This window comes from Pelophylax lessonae, assembly GCF_965119305.1.
Source record: "Pelophylax lessonae genome assembly, chromosome: 2".
Classification (NCBI taxonomy): Eukaryota; Metazoa; Chordata; class Amphibia; order Anura; family Ranidae; genus Pelophylax; species Pelophylax lessonae.
Genome location: NC_138769.1, coordinates 108145368 through 108166785, shown reverse-complemented (window position 1 = coordinate 108166785; position 21418 = coordinate 108145368). Strand labels below are relative to the sequence as shown.

General features: G+C 41.4%; 1 protein-coding gene and 1 long non-coding RNA gene across 2 annotated transcripts in view; one reads left to right on the top strand and one right to left on the bottom strand.

Annotated features, from left to right (window-relative positions):
* Positions 1-21418, bottom strand: part of FILIP1L (filamin A interacting protein 1 like) — a 496325-nt gene that overhangs the window by 257104 nt on the left and 217803 nt on the right. The gene's annotated exons all lie outside the window — the stretch shown is intronic.
* The window catches only part of LOC309546016, a 410500-nt gene that overhangs the window by 272257 nt on the left and 116825 nt on the right, over positions 1-21418 (top strand). The window lies entirely within an intron of this gene.

Sequence of the window (21418 nt, the reverse complement as noted above, 5' to 3'; positions counted from 1 at the left end):
ATCTAAATCATCCTGTCAGCAGTTAACCTCCCTCTCCCAGAGTGTTTGCCTTTACTGAAAGGCTGCGGAACCACTGCTGGGAAAAGGTAACTGAGCTGCTGATGACTTCAGTTCTCTTGTTGTGAACTTTGAGTATTTATTGCTCTAAATTACAGCAAAATCTCTCTGTCCCTTCTATGATATATGGTGTTCCTGTAAATTTTTAAATACTGCACAAGGCAGGACTAATGACTATTCAATACCTGCCCATGAAGCTCACAGTTTGAAATGTACAGCATTCTAATCTTTATTATGACATGACCCTTAACCACTTAAGCCCCGGAGGATTTGGCTGCTAAACGACCTGGGGTTATTTTGCGATTCGGCACTGCGTGACTTTAACGGACAATTGCGCGGTCGTGCGACGCTGTACCTAAACTAATTTGGCGTCCTTTTTTTCCCACAAATAGAGCTTTCTTTTGGCGGTATTTGATCACCTGTGCGATTTTTTGATCACGCGCTATAAACAAAAAAAGAGCGTCAATTTTGCAAAAATAGCAATATTTTTCCCTTTTTTTTATATGAAATTCCCCCCCCAAAAAAATGTAAAAATCAAAATTTTTTAACATTTTCGGCCAATTTGTTTTATGCTACATATGTTTGGTAAAAAAAATCGCAAAAAGGGTATTTTGATTGGTTTGCGCAAAAGTTATTGCGTTTACTGACTAAGGGAAAGATTTTTGTCATTTTTGTTGTTTTTTTTTTTTAACGCGTAATGGCGGCGATCTGCGATTTTTTTTTTGCGGTACTGCGACATTGCGGCGGACAGATCGGACCCTTGACTGACATTTTTGACACTTTTGGGGTTACCAGTGACATTTCTACAGTAATCAGTGCTATATATATGCACTGTTACTGTAAAAATACACTGGTAGTGAAGGGGTTAACTTTATTTGAGAGGGAGGGGCTGTGTGTGTCCCTAGGGGTGTGATTCTAACTGTGATTGGCTGTGGCTGCAGCTGTATGCAGAGTGATCAACGGATCTACATAGTAGATCCATATGATCAGCTCTCATACAGAGGGGAGAATGACAGGCAGCTTGTTTACACAAGCTGCCTGCCTTTCTCCCTCTCCCCCGCCGATCGCAGAGTGGCCGGCGGACATCGGGTCCGCCGGTCACACGCGCGGGGGGGTCCGTGACCACGCGGGAGCGCGCCTCCGGCGGCGCGCGCTCGCTCCCTAGACCCTCACAAGCTAGTGACGTAGCTCTATGTCACTTTGCCTGTGAGGGGCTGACCGCCGACGTAGATCGGCGTGCGGCGGTCGGCAAGTGGTTAAATAGAGATCTTGCATAGAGATTTTCTGTTTGCCGTTTTTTTTCAGTTTTTGGATTGTTTTATTAATGTTCAGAGGAAACCTGCTGAGTGAAATATGGAGGCGGCCATTATTGACTTTCTTGTGAAAGTTCAGGTTATTTGGCTGTCAAGACTGATCTTCTGATTCAGTACTTTTTGAGTCACTGATCTAGACCAAGTATTCAGCCAGTGAAGTTGGAACAAAGTATGAATTCATTTGCTTATATGTTCAGGGTTAGTGACCTAGGAAGTAGTGATGTGAAGCATTATGTCAGCACAGATTTTCCTTAGTTGAGAACATCCTAACCATCTGTGTGAGCTATATGAGCTGACACCCTTGCCAAGTTTTTTAGCCTTGGCGATCTTCTATTTGTGCTATACATTTGTAGGAGGTTGTATTGCAAATATGCTTCTTCAAAAAGAAGGACTTCTCGGTCATTCCTATGTGGTAGGCTTGTAAGTGAATGTTGCAAAAATCTGAATTGTATCATAGTGTAGACTTCTGGGAAAATTAGTGTGCAATCACACAAGCAGGAAATTATGTTTCTGGGGGGCGTTCTGTAGACATTTTGTGTACAGAACACCTCCAGGTAGCTAATTGTATTGCATTTTCAGAGCTGCAGATTGAAAAGGAAAGGACATTTTTAATAATATTCAATTTCAATATGAAATGTATATGATATATTAATATTATTTTTTTATTTGCTATTTTTTCCCATGAAAGTGGAGTTACCCTTTAAAGCCAAATTCCAGGTATGCATGTTTTTTGTATAATTACATTGGTCCATCTTGGACCAATGTAAGTAGGCATGTGTCATTCCTGGCCAATCCCAGTGGAAGCTGAAAATCACTGAAGTAGACCTGCTACTACAGTGATTGCCACTAGCTTCTGGGTGCCATGCTGAGCAGCTTCCTTACTGCTTGGTGAACTGGGCACTTGCTCAAAACAGGCACCATTCACAGAAAACTGTCCAAGATGGACCAATATAATTATGGAAAAATATGCAAAATTGGAATTCTGCTTACGTCTGAACTCCCAGGAGATCTAAAAGTAAAAAATGAGTGCAGCTATGTAACGATCAATCATTAGCAACTAGTGTAAGCATAGGAATTTGACTTGATATCAGTCTTCTAAAACCTCCAATATAGCATCACTTAAACTGGGAAAGAGAGGGAAAGTTTTAGGAGCCTACAAGGTATTCTGTGTGTGAAAGTGCTGACAAAGAATATGATATGAGAAAAGAGTAGAATAGCAGAGAAAATGACTGCATTGGTCTGCTGCTGCCTCAGTCAGCAGGCTCAGGATAGAGATGACACCACTGTGTCAGAGGAAGTGGTGCTTCTTACTGACTGTGCTGTGTGATGACAGTGTAAATCTCTGGACCAAATGTGCAAAAATCCATTTTTTTTTGGCAGGAAAACAGCTCTCATATTTATGTCATCTGTGTGTTTTTGATGTTTGCTGAGACCTGCTTTAAAGCAAAAACTTGGCCTATATTGAACAAGAACACCCTCAGACTGTGCTGGTGTACCTAATGAGGCCCTGTGGCTACTGGGCCTCATTAAGCACAATGGTAGTGGTTCTGGTTGGAATGGGAAAAACCACAGGGAGGATTTCCTGGGAGAACAATGCGCAGATAGAGAACCCTTTGGACGTTGATTTCTCAGAGACCCAAGTGCAATGCACCTTGGGTTCCTTGAAGAACTCTCCCTTTGCTCTCCCAAGTTTAGGAGATATTTGGGTTGATTTACTAAAACTGAAGAGTGCAAAATCTGGTGCAGTTGTGAATGGTAGCCAGTTTCTAACTTCAGCTTGTTCAATTAAGCTTTGACAAAAAAACCTAGAAGCTTATTGGTTTTTATGCAGAGCTGCACCCGATTTTACACACTCCAGTTATATTAAATCACCCCCATTATTTTGTAAAGTATAGCAAACCGACCCTGGATTTAACAACTGGGTTTACAGACCGGTTTGAAAACCAATACTGTAGGCCAGGGATTCCCAAACTACGGTCCTGCAGCTGTTGTAGAACTACACATCTCATGAAGCATTGTAAAACTCTGACATTCACATATATGACTAAGCATGATGGGAATTGTAGTTCCTGAACAACTGGAGGGCCGTAGTTTGGGAATCCCTGCTGTAGGTAATAAGAGTACAGAATACAGTTGGTTCATATTGCGAGTCAAATTATTCCTTTAAATCCAAAACATATGTTTTTGGTAGATGCCAGAGACATAGGTTGCATGTTTCTTCTAGATCGCGGAAGGCTTTGGTGGAAAGATTTCAGACACTTGAGATCCCAGGTCTTTATATATATATGCCCTGGTCATTAAGAGGGGACACTACTCTCCCCCTCTATTCTACTACTACACTCCCTCATACTACTCTTCCTCTCTTGGACTTTTAATTTGTTTGTTTAATTGTTTTTTTATTATTTTGGAGGATGCAAAAGAAGTGAAACATTCAAAGGTGTCTGTGAACCCCCTAATCCACTGAGGTATGCAGGAACTATGACAAGAATCTTGTTACTGAAATATATAAAGACTCTTTTATCTTGCCAGTGCTCCCTTCCCTAGAGACCCTGACTCCCTTGCAATGCTCACCTTACCAGTACCAGTATGCCACTCCTCTGCAGCCAGCACTGAATTGATTGGTGTTGGCCTGAGGGAAGCAGTAACGTCACTCCCCTGGTCATTTGAAAGTGCTTGGGCTTGTCTGCTTGACCTGAATTCTGTCACGGGGGAGTAGGTTACATGCTCCTGCATACCAGGAAATGCAAGGTATTGTACCTAGCTGCAGAGGAGGAAGGAGACACAATGAAATGCTGGTAATGTAAGAATAAGGGGTCGGTAGGGAGTCCTTTGTAGGAACACTGTCACGGCCAGGCATGTGAAAGGTGACCAATTTTCTTAAAGTGATAAAAAAAAATCCAAGGGATGATGTTTCACCAGGCTTCACTTGTGAAATAAAATGAAACACTGGTTCACTTTTGACTCTATAAAATAGTCAGGGAACTTGTGTTTCTACTGCCAGTGAAAGTAAAGGTTGGAGAATGTATATGACAGGTGTAATGTTATAAGTGTATTGTCTACCTTGCTCTTAGGGTGTTATCCAACACTTGACTTCAATGCGATGTACCAGTCACATCAGAGTGTTTCTAAAACCGCTGATAGGTCCCAAACATGGAAAGAACATTTTGAATATATAGACTGAAATAATTTGTTCTGCATGTAATGACTCAATAAAAGTACACATCATCATACTAAGAGGCAAAAACAGATTCATGGTGGGTTTGGCGCTTTGTCAAAACGTGATCATTTGGTGACGGCATAATGAATATCATATTTGACATGCCTGTTTCTATTTTGGCCACAGTTTGTGCTTATTTAAATTCTAAACTCCCTGCGAGATAGAAATTTCTTTTTTGATTCTCATTACCTCATCTGAAACAGTGTAATCAAATATATGATGTCATTAAAAAAAATCCATCGTTCACCTCACAGACTCTGCTATTCATTTGATTTTCTCCCCCAAGAGCTGGCTAGAATCTAACAATAGAGCATTTATAGAAGGATATTTTGTATATGAATTAACAGCTAACCACAGACCAACATGTCCTTAAAGTAGTTTGTTAAAGCTGAGATCAAAACAATCCACTCCTGCAAGATGATGTGGAAGCATGTCTTCACAATGAACTCATGTCTACCCAGTTCACACAAGAATAGTGATGGTCATGTTGGGTTATTCTAGAAAAAATGGGATTTATATTGCGGCTAAAGTATCCTGAAGACATCTGTCTTATATGTATCTCAAAGTACCTTTATAAAGAAGATCTGAGCTCGAAGTTATACCCAAGAAGTCATGCAGATGGCAAATCTCTAGTCACCAGTTATGCCTGTAGGCAATACTGACTTACCACGTGTAATGATATCTCGTACTGGGCACATGAAAAGCCGTGTCTGGTGGCCATGTTGTTCAGGAATCATAGGTCAGCCATGACGGTTTTGTGGAACAGTACACATTGCAGCAGCTAGGAGTGCACCTCCATAGCCTTTTAGCTTAGTCTCATTGCATAGAACCTGTAATCTCAATTTAGGGACAGCAGACACCAGTACACAGGCCTTTACCAGAGCTGAAATAATCTAACTGAGTTTCTGGCAGGACGTCTGTTAATTTCTGCAAATCATAAAAATTCAAAGATTATCACTCCCCTTTGACCCATCATATAACAGTCACAAAAATCCTCCAGTTCGGTCACCCATGGTTTGTAGGCCTGGTAAACCCATTAGGAATACACAGCGTGCCATAAAAAGCCTACCCAGGACTAATGGGTATCTATTATTATTATTATTATTATTATTATTATACAGGATTTGTATAGCGCCAACAGTTTGCACAGCGCTTTACAATATGAGGGAAGACAATACAGTTATAATACAATTCAATACAGGAGGAATTAGAGGGCCCTGCTCATTAGGGCTTACAATTTAGAAGGGAGGATTAAGTAAACAGAAGGTAATAACTGCGGGGGATGAGTTGATGGAGAAAATGTAAGTATGGTTGTTAGGTGTGGGTAGGATAGGCTTCTCTGAAGAGGAGGGTTTTCAGGGATCGTCTAAAAGCTAATAGAGTAGGAGATAATCGGACAGATTGGGGTAAGGAGTTCCATAGGATTGGAGAGGCTCTGGAAAAGTCCTGGAGGCGAGCATGGGAGGAGGTGAGGAGGGAGCTATACAGAGCAGGAGGTTTTGAAAGGAACAAAGAGCGCGATTAGGTTGGTATTTTGAGACTAGGCTAGTGATGGAGCTGGGGGCTAAATTGTGGATGGCTTTCTAAGATGTTAGTATTTTGATATTAATTTGTTGGGTGAGCGGAAGCCAGTGGAGGGATTGACAGAGAGGAGTAGCAAACACTGAGCGATTGGTAAGGTGGATGAGTCTGGCCGCAGCATTCATGATGGATTGAAGGGAGGATAGCCTATGTAGAGGTAAGCCAATGAGGAGGGAATTGCAGTAGTCAAGGCGCGAGATGACCACTGAGTGAACTAGGAGCTTTGTTGTGTCATTGGTTAGAAAGGGGTGTATTTTGGAGATGTTATGGAGGTTGAGGCGGCAAGATTTGGACAGTGATTGGTTGTGGGGCTTGAAGAAGAGTTCAGAGTCCAAGACTACACCTAGGACCTTGGCATGTGGGGATGGGCTGATAGTTGTGCCATCGATCTTGACAGAGAGATCAGGGGAAGGGGCATGTGGTGGAGGAAAAATTATAAGTTCGGTTTTGGATAGATTGAGTTTGAGGAAGTGGTGTGACATCCAGACTGATATATCTGCTAGTAAATTAGTGATACGTGAGGAGACTGAGGGAGTGAGCTGAGGGGTGGATAAATAGATTTGGGTATCGTCAGCATAAAGATGGTATTGGATGGTATCAGCTGACCCAGAGAGGAGGTGTAAATTGAAAATAGTAGAGGTCCAAGAACAGAACCTTGGGGGACCCCAACAGAGAAAGGAAGAGGAGAGGAGGAAGTAGAATTATAAGTAACGCTAAAGGTACTGTTGGATAAGTAGGAAGAGAACCAGTGAAGAGTACGAAGACCAAAGGAGTGGACTCTTTTTGAGGAGGAGGGGTTGGTCAACCATATCAAAGGCAGCAGAAAGGTCCAGGAGTAGGAGTACAGAATAGTGTCCATTGATTTTGGCCGTTTGTTAGTTTTAGGAGAGCAGTTTCTGTGGAGTATCATAAAAGCCATTCAGGGCTAGAAGCAACTTTTCAGAGACCTTTGCCTCACTATTTCAAAGATTCTATACACAATTCATTAAATCAAACATGATCAAGACACAATAATAAGTATATATTTGAATTGGGAATATCGTACTGAACAAATCAAGGTCATACATGACTAAGCTATAGTATACAGAAGATGAGATAGCTGACTCCCACCTCCTGGGTGGCAGGCCTATCAGAAAGACCCTGTGTTTAGTATCCCTGGACGTGAAATTCAATGCTGAACAATAATCTACCAGTTTCCAGAATGTAACCTGTACATATTGGAAGATATTAATATTAGTATAAAACTGTTTTTTTTTTTTAAAGCCCAGTGACATCTCATGGCCACTCCTCCACTGCTTAATTGGTCAGATGGTCTCTGACAACACTCTTGATATCAGAGAAAAAGAGACTGCTCCTAAAGTAGACAGCTCTACCATCTACCATCAAGCAACTGAAGACCTGTCAAGCAATGAGAACCAATCTAACACCTTGCTCACAGGGGGGCCTGGACAGAAGAGGGAAGTAGCGCATATACTAGAGCCAATCCCCCTGCAATGAAGCCAGAGAGAGAAAGGAGGAGAAGCTGGCATCACTGCAGGGGTTGGCAGAAAGTGATCAGTGTCTGCAATAAGGCAGTACAGCTGGCCCTCCTGCTCAGCAGGGGCCCAGGTCCACATCTTGCACTGATGGGGCCCGGGCCCAGTACTGGGGGGCTGACTGTACTGCCTTATCAGCAGCCCTGTTGACACTGCTAGGTCTAAAAAAATCATGTATGATGTTGCCCACAACAGGACATTTCTGGCAGATCAACAGGTATTCTTCTGTACTTGCAAAGCCTTTAAAGGGATACAATATGGGGAACTGTGCCAGTATTTCATTTTTGTTTTTCATTTATTCCTACATTTTAAGATCCCAGAAAAAACATATTGTATTCATGCATATGGCTAAAGTGTTGCTTAAATGTAGTACTGAACGAGAACTCCTTAGCCCAGACATGTCCCCGACTTTTGCTGTTACCTATTAGGAGCTGGAAGAGTATAGACTGGAAGGTTGGGATCCATTCACGCTTAATGCAGGAACAGGATGACGGTGGTATTCCTGATGTATCTGCTTCAGTTATGTCCTGTACTATAGGGAAATGTTTTTCTTATTATTATTAGCAAAGGTATTTTGTTTAGAGTAAGGGAGGGTTATAACCCAAGTATTTTTTTGCCATCTCTGTCCCTTTTGGAGGAGATTTCCCTTCCCTCTTTTTCCCTTAGCCAAACAGGAATTAAGAGGAAATCCCTGCAAGTTGGGGGAATCCATTGGGGCACCCCAGGTCATCAGAACTAGTGTCCCCATTAGATGATGTCCGCTGTATTACTGTTCTGGGGACAACCCAAAATTTGGCATTGTCTTTTACTTTTACTTTCACTTTCAATGGTATCGTAAATAGGACAAAAAAAGAGGGCAAATCTCTGAAGCGTGGCAGGGGTAGCAATAATAACAGGCATTCTAATTTGTCTCCGCTCTGTCCAAAACTAAAAAAAAAATGTTTTGCCTTTACTTTTACTTTAAGTACTGCAGTGCCATGGCCTTTTAATCTGCCAGTAGAACAAACTTCCATGAGACAGCCTGGTCTGTAAGGTAGATCTGGTGCAAAAGATGTTCAAAAGGCCACATGCGGGTTCATAGAGTGTGACCTTCTGACCAACTAGTCCACCAGCACAACTGGTTACCAGATGAGGCCAAACCTCATACAACTGTCACCTCGTAATGCATTAAAGAATTCTGGGTGAAGCCGTTTTGAACTGGAAATCCTATGGGTGCTAGCAAAGCGATTTTATATTTGCATTAAGAACCTCTTCAAATTATGTACATAAAATAATGACTTATGCAATAAAGAAATCTGTCCATTAAACTACCTTTTACCATAGTTTAGCTCTCTATAAAACGTGTTATTGTAAAAGAATAGGTTTTGTTATTAAGTCTGAGCCAACTTCTACCCAATGATGTCACCGCAGTTTTATACAAGGGCATAGAATACGCTTATTGTGTGCCAGCATTTATTAACAAATAACTCTAAAGGCTGCAGTCTGTAAAACCATAGTGTTACCTCTGAAAAAAGACAAATGTAACCTTATATGGTAGTTTCTGTAAAACTGAAGACTAACAAGAAGAACATTGTCCTCTGTAGATAATCTCCTAAAATACCAAAAATAAAACAGTGGCAGGGATGGATAAACATTTTAAAAATAATGTGAAATTACCAGACCAAAGTAAAATGGAAAAAGACTTTTATCACAAAACTAATACTTGTAATGATACAAACACTGGACTTTATAAAAATATGTTTAAACATCTTAGTACAAGGACCAATATTTAGGGCTTACCCCCTTCCCAACCATTCAATGTCCATCACCCCTCTCTGACGATCCCTCTATTGACTTTTGCATAACCAATGACTGAAAAACAAAGTAATAACAACAATAATACACAACTCTGCACTATGCTACATCACCAATCTTTTCTCAAAATATTATTATTATACAGTACCCCAACCGTACTATCATATGTATCTAAATGGGAACGGGATCTGTCCACCATTGATTTGGCGGATTGGAATAGAGCCTGGTCCAGCATTGCTAAGTGCTACTTTAATATGATCACTCTGGAGGCTGTCTATTAGGTGCTCCTCCGCTAGTATTGGGTCCCAACTAGGCTTGTGACGGTATCAGATTTTCATGCTGCGATTAATTGATTAAGGTTTTGCCACGGTATACGGTATTATCACGGTATTCTATTATTAAATTTAAATTATTAAATTTCCACCTCACTTCAATTTCATTGCTGAATTTAGGGGCTTTGGTTCACTTATGCACATTATTATATAGTCAGTCAGTACAGACTCTGTGAACCAGGCCTAAAATAGGTCATCAAGCAGTGTCTGGCCTAACTGGTGATAACTGGTCCTGGCGCTCGGCTCCGATCCGATGGCCTGGTCATTAAGAGGGCAAATCCTTGTGGTCAAGAAGTGGTTAAACCTGAAGGAGGTGTTGTTTATAAATGACTTTACTATTGCTTTAGGCCTGGTTCACATGTATGCGGGTTGGTGGTTCACATGTATGCGGGTTGGTGGTTCACATGTATGCGGGTTGGCGGCCCACATTTGCACAGGCATAGCAGCCCGTTGATTTGAACGGGCTGCTATGCCCTCATTTTCCGCAGAAAAAAGGTGCATGCAGCATTTTTTTAAAATTCAGTGGCCTTGAAATCCATCCTGCTTTTGCACCATGCGACTAACCTGCAGTTCCTGCTCTGGCAAGCTTTCTGCATTTTTTGTAGACACTGCTTGATGGCTATATAATAATGTAATGTGGGCTGCTATGCGTGTGTGTGTGTGTGTATATATATATATATATATATATATATATATATATATATATATATATATATATTTATTAGAGCTGCACGATTCTGGCCAAAATGAGAATCACGATTTTTTAGCTTGGAATAAAGATCACGATTCTCTCACGATTCTCTGTGTAACAAAAAAAAAAAAAATTGGGATAACTTTACTGTTACGTTTTTTTTTTTTTTATTATTCATTAAAGTCTAATCATTGCGTTTGAAAGACTGCTGCGCAAATACAGTGTGACATAAAATATTACAACAATCGCCATTTTATTCTGTAGGGTCTCTGCTAAAAAAATATATAAAATGTTTGGGGGTTCTAAGTACTTTTCTAGCAAAAAAAACTGATTTTAACTTGCAAACAACAAGTGTCAAAAAAGATCCAGTCTTTAAGAGGTTAAACTTCCTTTCTCCCTGGCAGAGGGAAGGAAAAGATACAAATGTAATCATTTTTGTTTATAGTTACTGGGAGACTTAATGCTGAAAGGCATTAGCTGTGTGAGTGAATGAGTCATCCAGCTCACTGAAATGTATCAATTCACAAGTCAGGCAGACTTGACAGAGAAACTCGGTATTTTAAAAATGCCACAATAACAATACCGTGGCTATGCAATACCGCGATATATCGAATTACCGAAAACCGGCATATGTCTAGTCCCAACCCACATCGCCAAATGGAACCCATCCTACAATGTTTCCGAGAATGTGGCCAACGAGGGGACGAACTTCATATCTGGTGGTCCTGCACCCGCCTGGTGGGATTTTGGTGTAGGGTCTTTGGACTATTGTTTACCTTTTTCCATGTAGCTATTCCCAAAGACGTGAAGCTAGCACTGCTCCACTGCCCGATTCTGGGTCTTTTCACCTACCAAAAGAAACTGGCCAGCTATCAATTTATTGTCGCTAAACGCGCAAAAGCCAGGATCTGAGAAAAAACAGCTGTCTCCTTTGTGGAGGTAGGGAGCATCATGAGAACTCTCATGATCAATGAGAAGATGAGTAGTGTCCTTCATGACTCTCACACCAAATTTCCAAATTTTCTCCCTACTCTGCACCCGACCAGCCTGGGCCTGTTTAATTGATCCCACCCATCTCCAAGCCTGGGGGAGCTTTCTTCTCCTCCTGTCTCTTTCTCTTCTCTCCTTCCATCGTTTTCCTTTTAATTTCTCTTCCCCTAACCCCCCCCCCTGTTTTATTTATTTTATATTATTTTTCTATCTCAATAAATGATTAGTTTAAGCTTTGTTTCCATATATTCATGCTGACTGTTCCACACTCCAGCCCCTGTGCCTTAAGGTTCAGGCACCCTGTGTTGACCCCTGACCTTGGCCAGAGGGTCTCTGTTGATCGACAGTTTATTATTAAAAAAAAAAAAAAAAACACATCCTATATGTGTAGTTATACGTTCTGTTTTGTCTTAAGTCTACTGTTGATATCCTCTGCGTGGGATTGTTGTATCTGTATCCTTTTTTTATATTCCAATGAAAAATATTGTTATTTTTATACAGGAGTTATATAGTGCCAACAGTTCGCGCAGCGCTTTACAACGTGAGGGCGACAGTACATTTACAATACAATTCAATTCAGGTGGAACCAGAGGGCCTTGCTCGTTAGAGCTTACAATCTAAAATATCACCCAGAATGTCCTCACCCTTTCCCCCCAAGACCACCTGCTCTCTAACTCCCTAATCACCTTCCCCATTGCTCACCTCCAGGACTTCTCCAGAGCCTCTCCTTTCCTCTGGAATTCCCTGCCCTAATCTGTCCCGGTAACTCCTACTTTTTACACCTTTATTCAATACCTGAAAACGAATCTCTTCAGAAAAGTCTATCCCACCTGTACTTAGAAACTGGAGTTTTACTTTCTCCATCAGTTCATCAACACACAGTTAGCACCTTATGTATCACTTGGCCCTTCCTTTAAATTATAAGGTCTCCCGGGTAGAAGAGATGTATTGTAACTGTACTGTCTCCCTTTATTTCGTGAAGCGCTGAGCAAACTCTTGGCCCTATACAAATCATCTATATTACATTAAAAATTCTGTTTATGACCATGGAATAAAAGATTAGCTTCAATACAGGTCAAATGCAGGTCAGATGGATCTGCATATGCGAAGATGTGACTCAGATCTGGCAGAGACTTACGGACACAAGTATGGGGGGGTACCATTGCGTATGTGCACACATACTGCTGGGTTTTGGAATAGGACCTTTTGAAGATCTACAACGTTTGAATGGAATCTTGAGGCACGCATAAGCCCATCAGCAAAACACTGGGATGTGCACAACACACATCCTGGGAGACAGTGGGAGTCTGACGTAATTTTCGCCTAGGTGAGGAAAGAGAAAGTGTCGCGGTGCAGCACAAGGAACCTTTTTTAATAACTGGGTCCGATTATCCACCCGTGTAAGAAGGAGGGGAGGGGAGGAGGAACAAGGAAAGAAAATGTTATTTTATGGGTGAAGGTCTGCTTTAAATTTAACACATCCCCTCTTCCCGTTATTGAGAAAAAATATTTTATTTATTACACTGCTTGTAATGATCTAAAATTTGGGTAGAGAATCCTGTGACTTATCAGACTTATCAGACTCTCCCCCTTTCCCAGGTCTTGTTACAGGCAGTTTAATCAATGAAAGAGCATGTCTTAATAGAAGAGGGAGTGTGTCACTGTTGAACCATCTGTATTGCTATTATGCTTGAAGGTCCAAGGCATCCAAATCATTGCAGTCCTGGAAATTCAGAGCCAGGAAGAGGACAGGCATCCTTGCAGTGAAGATTTATCCAGAATCCAGGGCCTGCACAACACAGAACATACTTCATTACTGGTAGTGGATGTGAGGGATTTTTTTTATGTGGGCAGTAGAGTGGCTAAGTAGATAGCACTTCTGCCTAGAAGCATTAAGGTCGTCAGTTAAAATCTCATCCACGGCACTGTCTGCAGGGAGTTTGCATGTTCTCCCTTTGCCTGCGTGGGTTTCCTCCGGGTACTCCAGTTTCCTTCACACTCCAAAGACATGCTGGTAGGTTAATTGGTTCCTGTCTAAATTGGCCCTACTATGTGTCTGCATGACTGTGAGTTAGGAACCTTAAATTGTAAGCTCCTTGAGAGCAGGGAATGTACTATATATATATATATATATATATATATATATATATATATATATATATATATATATAATATGTAAAGGACTAGGTAAATTGACAGCACTATATAAGTACATGTATTCCATTAATTGGCTAAATGTTAGCTTTAAAAATATTGAACAGAACTTCTTGAGTACAAACAAGCTGTTTCCTGGCCCAGAGCAACTTTATTGTCTTTCTTAGCAAGCTGCTTAGGCCCCTTTCACACTTGTGCGACCTGAAAGTTGTGCATTGAAGCCATGCCTGTGTAATCTTGAGATCTATGAACCTCAAGTTGCATCAAAGTCGGATCAAAGTAGTGCAGGCAATACTTTGAAGTTGTTGCGACTTGAAGTCGCACAGATATGAATGGTACTCATTGGAAATCATTGGGTACAACTTGTCATGTGACTTTACAGTCTCAATTTGCAGGACAAGTTGCACAAGTGGGAAAGGGGCTTTGCCACATGCCTACTGGGCACTTATACCCCTTCCTAACCAGGCCAGTTTTCAGCCTTTAGCGCTCCTACACTGAAAATTACTCAGTAATGCACTGCTGTACCCATATGAATTTGTTTTCCTTTTTTTTCACACAAATAGAGCTTTTGTTTTTGGTGGTATTTAATCACCACTGGGTTTTTTAATTTTTTGGGCTACAAATAAAAAAAGAAAATCAAACATTTTGTAAAAAAAATGCATTTTTCTTCGTTTCGGTTATAAAATTTTCCATATTAGTAATTTTTCTTCATAAATTTTGGCCAAAAGTTATATTGCTACATATCTTTGGTAAAATTAACCCAAATCCATATATATTACTTGGTCTTTGTGAAGTTTATAGAGTCTACAAGCTACGGTGCCAATCATTGAAAATTGACCACACCTGATGTACTGCCTGCCTATCTCATTTCTTGAGACAATAACAAGCCAGGACAGTACAAATACCCTCCCCCCCAAATTACCCCTTTTTGGAAAGTAGACAGTCCAAGGTATTTAGTAAGAGGCATGGTAAGTTTTTGAAGTTTTAATTTTTTACCACATTTCTTTGCAAAATAAATATTTTTTTTTCACAAAATTGTCATATTAACATGTTATTTATTTTACATGGCATATGCATACTTGCAATTACACCCACAAAACACATTCTGCTACTCCTCCTGAGTATGGCAATGCCACATGTGTGAGACCTTTTCACAGCCTGGCCACATACAGACCCAACATGAATGGAGCATCGTCAGGCGTTCTAGGGATGTAAATTACACATCTAAATTCCTGACTACCTATCACACTCTGGAGCACCAGCACAATGGAAACACCCACAATTTGGAAAGCAAACAGCCCAATGTATTTTCTATGAGGCATAATGAGTCTTTTGAACAGCTCATTTTTTTCCACAAGTTTTTGGAAAACGTGGAAAGAAAATGAAAACACTTTTTTTTTCACATTTTTACGGCGCAGACAGGCGCAGATGAGGATCTACTGACAGGGTGGCACTGATGTGCACTATTGGGCACTGATGAGCACTAATAGGGCACTGTAGTGGCACTGACGAACACCAATAGGACACTGTAGTGGCATTGATAAGATTTGTAGTGGTACTGTAGGGCACAAAGTATCAATCAAACTCACACTACTGTGGCTGCTGCAATGTTTCTCTCTTCTCTCCTCGCGCTGCATCTGTGAGAGGACAGAGCTGAACCAAGCATGACCCGGGTTTGTTGACAAAGTGATCAACGGAGCGGTCACATGGTAAAGGGCCGCTGTGATTGGACATTTCTGAATGCACGCTCCATCATATGATGGCCTCCCAAAACTAGCCGGACGTGCTGTAGCCATCATTCGGTTATAACGTGGTCAGCAAGTGGTTAAAGTGATAGTAAAGTCCCTATCTTAACTTGTACCTGCAGGTGAGCTTACAATTAGGCTTATCTGTAGGTACAATGACTATTGCTAATGTAAATATCTCCTAAATGGTGCACATTTAGGAGATATTCACATCGGCAATAGCAGATAACGTCACCCGCGCATGCGCATTGACACTCTGCATTTGGGGCACACAGTATGCCATGGAATTTAAAGTGCCATTCCCTGCGACGTCATTGCGGCCCCGGCCATTCAAATGGCCAGAGCCCATGAACACGGAAAGAAAACTGGGTGAAAATAGAAGCGCGAGGGGAGCCATGACAGCGCTGTGCTGGAAAGCTCCTTCTGCTGGTAAGTCTGTCAAAATGTGCTAGTATGCGGTTGATACTATCACTTTATGGGATAAACCTGCAAAGGGCCCAATTTATTTATTTTTTTGGTGGTTTTCTACCTCTATATTCTGCTGATCGGAAATTACCCCTTCTGATTTCAATTTATGGTCACATGCAGTTTAGCGTGCTTGTTCTTGCCATTTCATTTTGTAAAATGTGAAGGCACAGCGATATGTAACTTTTGATATATGTGATGTTATTTGTTATACATTTGCATTCTGTGATATATATATATATATATATATATATATATATAAATATAGCACATAGATGGGCTAAATATGCTAGAATAGTGCTTAATGTAGGCTCGCGTTGATGCATCTTGACATACACAATTGTTGTCTCATCCTAGTAGATCTTTGTATAAATTACCAGTGGCTGCTTTACTTTAAAAATCAAGCTGAAGCTTGGTCTCATGAGAAGAAGTTCACCAGCCAAATAATGCTGTTTGAGAAAGTAATTACAGCACATTAGCCTTGGGACTTATATGCATTTGGATGTTATATATAGGATTATATCACATGACAATGACACAATCTATATATAATGCTGTAAACATCCCTCCGTAGACGTGCATCTTCATGCCTACTGGTATGTGTAATGAAATTGCCTAGGCAACAGGTAACACAAAGAATACATACTTGTGTTTCTCCCTCGAACTAAACTCATTATAAGTAGCAATGCTGTGTGAATAAAGACTAGTAAATAAAGTAAATAGAGACTAAATGCTGATGTTTGCACAGTACAATCGGTCGACATCACGCATGCTGTGGCTATATAGATGCAGTCCCTTTTTTATTGTTCAAGAGAAATACCAAAATGGTTCACTGTCTTTTTCTTTTAGAGATTCTTAGGGAGATTAAGAAGCATTGGCGCACAGAGGAAAATGCATCAATCCCCAAACGCACTCTTATTTTGTGTTTTATGCGCTAAATAAATCAAAGTGTTTCTTGACAATTCCTTAAATTATTTCATGATAGTAGCTGGCTGTCTGTCCATTCACATCCACATGTCTGTCCATACACATTCACCTGTCTTTTCCCCCTGGCAGTTCTGCCCCTTGTTCTCCGCTCCTCCTCACTATGGTATTTACGCCACTGTGGTGGTAATGTATGTTTTAGAGCAATTTTTTTTAACTGAGAACATTGGTCCAAGTGTTTGATTATTTTGGCACACACACACTATCAGACAATAAAAGAAATTGCTGCATATCGCTGTTAGGCTGGTCTCACATGGACAGTCCGCGAATCCGCCTGCTCAGCATGGCATCTCTCCGCAGATCCCTGATGATCCCAGATGATGGGTCCGTGTCCACACCACTATGCATAGTGGACACAGACACAGCCCCACTGTTCTCTATGGGGCTGTCAGGTGGAAACAGACCGCCCGTCCGTTTCTATCTGACTATCATCTGATCCGATCCAATAGACAGATGGGAATGCATTCCCCATCCATCTGTTTTTGAAGGACCAGATGTTGTCAGTTGTCAACGGACGCATGTTCCATAGAGCTATGAATCGTCTGATAAGGTCTGCCTGAAAAACTGACAGGCAGACCTGATCAGACAGCCTGTGTGAAACCAGCCTTCATGTGATTTGCTGCAGCTGGCGCAGAACTTGTGTAACGCCATTATTGATTTGACACATGAAAATTGTGCTGATATTCACACTAAAAAAATTGGGTATTTCCCGTTGTTAATCCCCCTATGTCTCCATGTTTTTTAATGCTGGCTGTACACCAGCAGAATTGGGTTTGAACAATTCTAAATGGTCAACTAATGTAGTTTGAAAGTCCTTAAAATTTTGCCTTTTGAAAGAGATCCTACACACATAACACTATGTTCTATACTCTTCTCGCTGATTTCCTGTAAGACTGTGCTGGAAAGCAGCAGAGGTAGCTGGCTGGAGGGAAAGCAGCAGAGAGAGACTTGAAGAACTAAAAGAAAATCTCCCTAAAGGATCACACAAAAATGGCTGGGATTTTAAGCATTCCCTACTATATCCAAAACTAAAATGAAAAGATATTTTGGGTGGAGATACACTTTATTGGTTGATACAGAAGGTGAGCAAAACTTGGGGTTTAGGTTTACTATGGTATACAGCACTGTAAAATTTCTTGGGAGACTTTCCTTATTTGCTGCTTAGGCTAGCCCTACATGCATAGGTTTCTCAGTCAGCCCGTTGGAGTTTAGACTGGATGGAGGAATATCTGGTGCTGGCTATTGTATGCAAGCAGCTGCAACATCTGCAGTTGCTTAAATATCAAACAGTGACTACACCTAATTCGGATGTAATCACTGTTCAGCTGTCCATGCTCTTTTGATTTTTCAGTCGAAGTTTGTGGTGTGACAAGTCCACCCATGGCTTGAATTTCAGATGATTCAGCAGGAATGCCACTTCTTATGGATGATAATTAAATGTGCTGTCTTTATCCTTGAACATGGTTTGCTGGTAATATCATATCAGTTATATTTAAATGCCTACAGTGGAGATCCCCCTATCGATGCTTTTAGTGAAGAAAAAAATTGATCGTCTCTCAATCTGTTTATGGCGGTTAAGTCTGACACAGATACACAAACCAGCCCCATCCTCAGGCACCAATGTTAAGCAGCGCATTCCTAACCCAGAACATTTGGCTTGGGCTAAGCGGCGAGACCACGTGAATCTCATGTCTTTGGATACCTCTAGACATGGGTGCCTGATAGTTAGATATGTGTGCAGTCACTGCTGTAGGCTATATGTAAAAAATGCCAGGCAAAGGCCTTATTTCTAAATCAGTAATAGGCAGCTGTATTTGTACATGTTTACTGTAGGAGCTTTGTGGAAGACCATGACTTAAGAAGGGCAGAGATTCCAAACTGAGCTTCTTCACTTCTGACTATATTATCTGCTATGGCAATAGTTCTACCATTGGCTGCCTGTCAGAACTTTTACTAAACAGTAACTTGAGATGACCCAAGGCACAGCGGCAATTGCAAGGAGATGACACTGTCTGGAGAACTTTACAGCAGGGGTTTGAAGGCAATTATAAATCTGCACACAAATTTGCGATATTATTCTTTATATGTATTTTTTTTTTCACCAGAATATATTTTAAGTCCTAGCATGTGCCCTAGTGGGTTTTTACATTCTTTGTACATAGGCTTACTTATCACCAGAGCAGCTGGAAGTGGACCTCCATGACCAGGCCCAGAGGCGACACAAAACACGTTGGGTAGTGTGGCATGGACCGATCTGGGCTGAGGCTGCTTTCATTTAAATTACTCTTGAGTCTTGCTGAAGTGCGGCGATCGGGCACTCTCTTTCTCTTATACTGAGTGGGTAGAGCCAGAATGGGCTCCTCCCAAGCCAGCAACCTCAGTGTGAGCCACCGGTTTTAAAAACAGGAACCTAGAGCTGCACCCTATGTGCTGGTACGCTGGAAGTGGACCAAAGCGGAATTTCTGAAAGCTAAAATCTGTTCATCTGATGATAAAATAATAATGCTGAGGTTTAAAATAAAATTTGTCTCATCATTTACCTGTAATAATATATGTACAGGCAGTTGGATAGTGAAGAAATCTTCACTGAAGGTATGCCAGTCCTCTTCCTGGCTTCAAACATGCGGCGCTGCAGTTTTACTAACTCTTCTTGGTCACATGATCAGAAAGCCACCCCCTGGTGTTACCACCCATATAAAGAACTGCTGGGTGTCAGCAGGAAGGGGTTAATAAGATGCTGGGAGAATACAGAACAGTGTTTTCTTTGATTCTAAGCACCATCCATTCTGCAGCCTTGTATACTCATGAAGATATTTAGTTTGGTAAAGCACTTTCTATCATATTCATTTGCCTTATCTAAGTCATTTTTTCACCTTTTTTTCATCTCAGTGCTGCTGATCTGCTACAGCCTCTTTGTAGGTCACTTTCTGTTTCCATGCAGTTGATCTACGTTTTTGCTGCCCTCAGCCGAGCCGCCCACCTATAAGTAGACTTGGCGCCATTCGGATGAGTATTGTCGTGTCCTCAATGCTGTCAAACTCTCCTATGTAAATGAATGTCATGCTCGAACCGCGAGCAGCATCAGGAAGTGGCATGCCTGCAACCTTCTTGCACCAGCCTTTTAAAAGGAATCCACTACAGATCGCGTAGTGGGGGGGGGGGGGGACTATAAACACTGCCACTAATTTGCAATGAGCCTAATACATTTCACTGATTTTATTACTTTTCTTAACAAGAGAGCGCTTTGTTTGTATCATTTCCACTAGCATCATTTGGGACATGTGACCACCTGGTGTGCCCAGTATATATCCCGTCATATCAGGAACAAACAAGAAAAAGTTATGCAAGAATAACATTGCCTGCAGTTTGCATTTCCTCTTGGGAGCAATGAATTTGCTTTTGTCAACTAAACAGTGAGTTTATTTTGCTGAAGAGGTTGAGAAGCAGCTTCTTGGCTTGTGAGCTAGACTGGTGTCTGTCTATATTTCCCTTATGACGTGTCAGAGAATATTTTTATGGACCATTTCCTACTTTGCATCAAATCCAGGTTGTAATGTTCCTATTTCAGACATCTTCGATAAATGAACTTTGCACAGCACAAAAAAGAATTTACAGTAACAAAACTCCAGAGACTGGGGACAATTTCAAATCTTTCACTTTCTCTTTTGTGTGTAAGACCCCTTTCATACGGGTGGACAGATTGGGTCTGTCAGTTTTTCAGGCGAACCTAATCAGACCCTACATTATCGTCTATGGAGCGGCAGACACCTACCAACATCCAATCCAATCCGATCCGCTAAAAACAGATGGATGGGGATCCGTTTCCCATCCATCTAACAGATCGGATAGCAGTTGGGTCTAATCGGACAGGTACTCCGTATACACCTGACCGCCCATAGAGGAGAGCAGCTATGTCTGTGGCTGCTCTGCATAAGTAAAGCAGACATGGACCAGCCATCCGCCATCTCAGCAAACAGATTCTTCGCTGAGCAGGAAGACTACTGGCCGCATCCACCCCGTGTGAAAGGAGTCTAAGCGATTAAAAAAAAACATAAGGGCCTATTCACACTTGTGCCTGGATGTTCTCATGTTTTCTTTCCCTGTGTCCGCTGATCAAAAAAGAAAAAAAAAAAAAGACTTTTTCCCGTAACCAAAAAAGAAGCAAGTGGAAATCCCTGGTAACAGTAAGGCTCGTGTCAACATTGAAAGTTTTCCCCTCTGGGTCCTTTCACACGGCCGCTCCGTGTGTCCGCAAATCATCCCATCCGTTTGCGGATGATTTGCGGACATAATGTAAGTGAATGGCACTGCGGATGTCAGCGGAATACCATCCGCTGACATCCGATTTTCCTACTTTCAGTTCTGTTCCGTTTATACGAATGGAACAGAACCCCATTTTTTCTTCCGTGTAAAAAACGGAAAGGAAGGAAAATCGGATGTCAGCGGTGTCATCCGCTGACATCCGCAGTGCCATATACTTACATTATGTCCGCATATCATCCGCAAACGGATAGGATGATATGCGGGCACACGGAGCGGATGACAGAAATGTCATCCGCT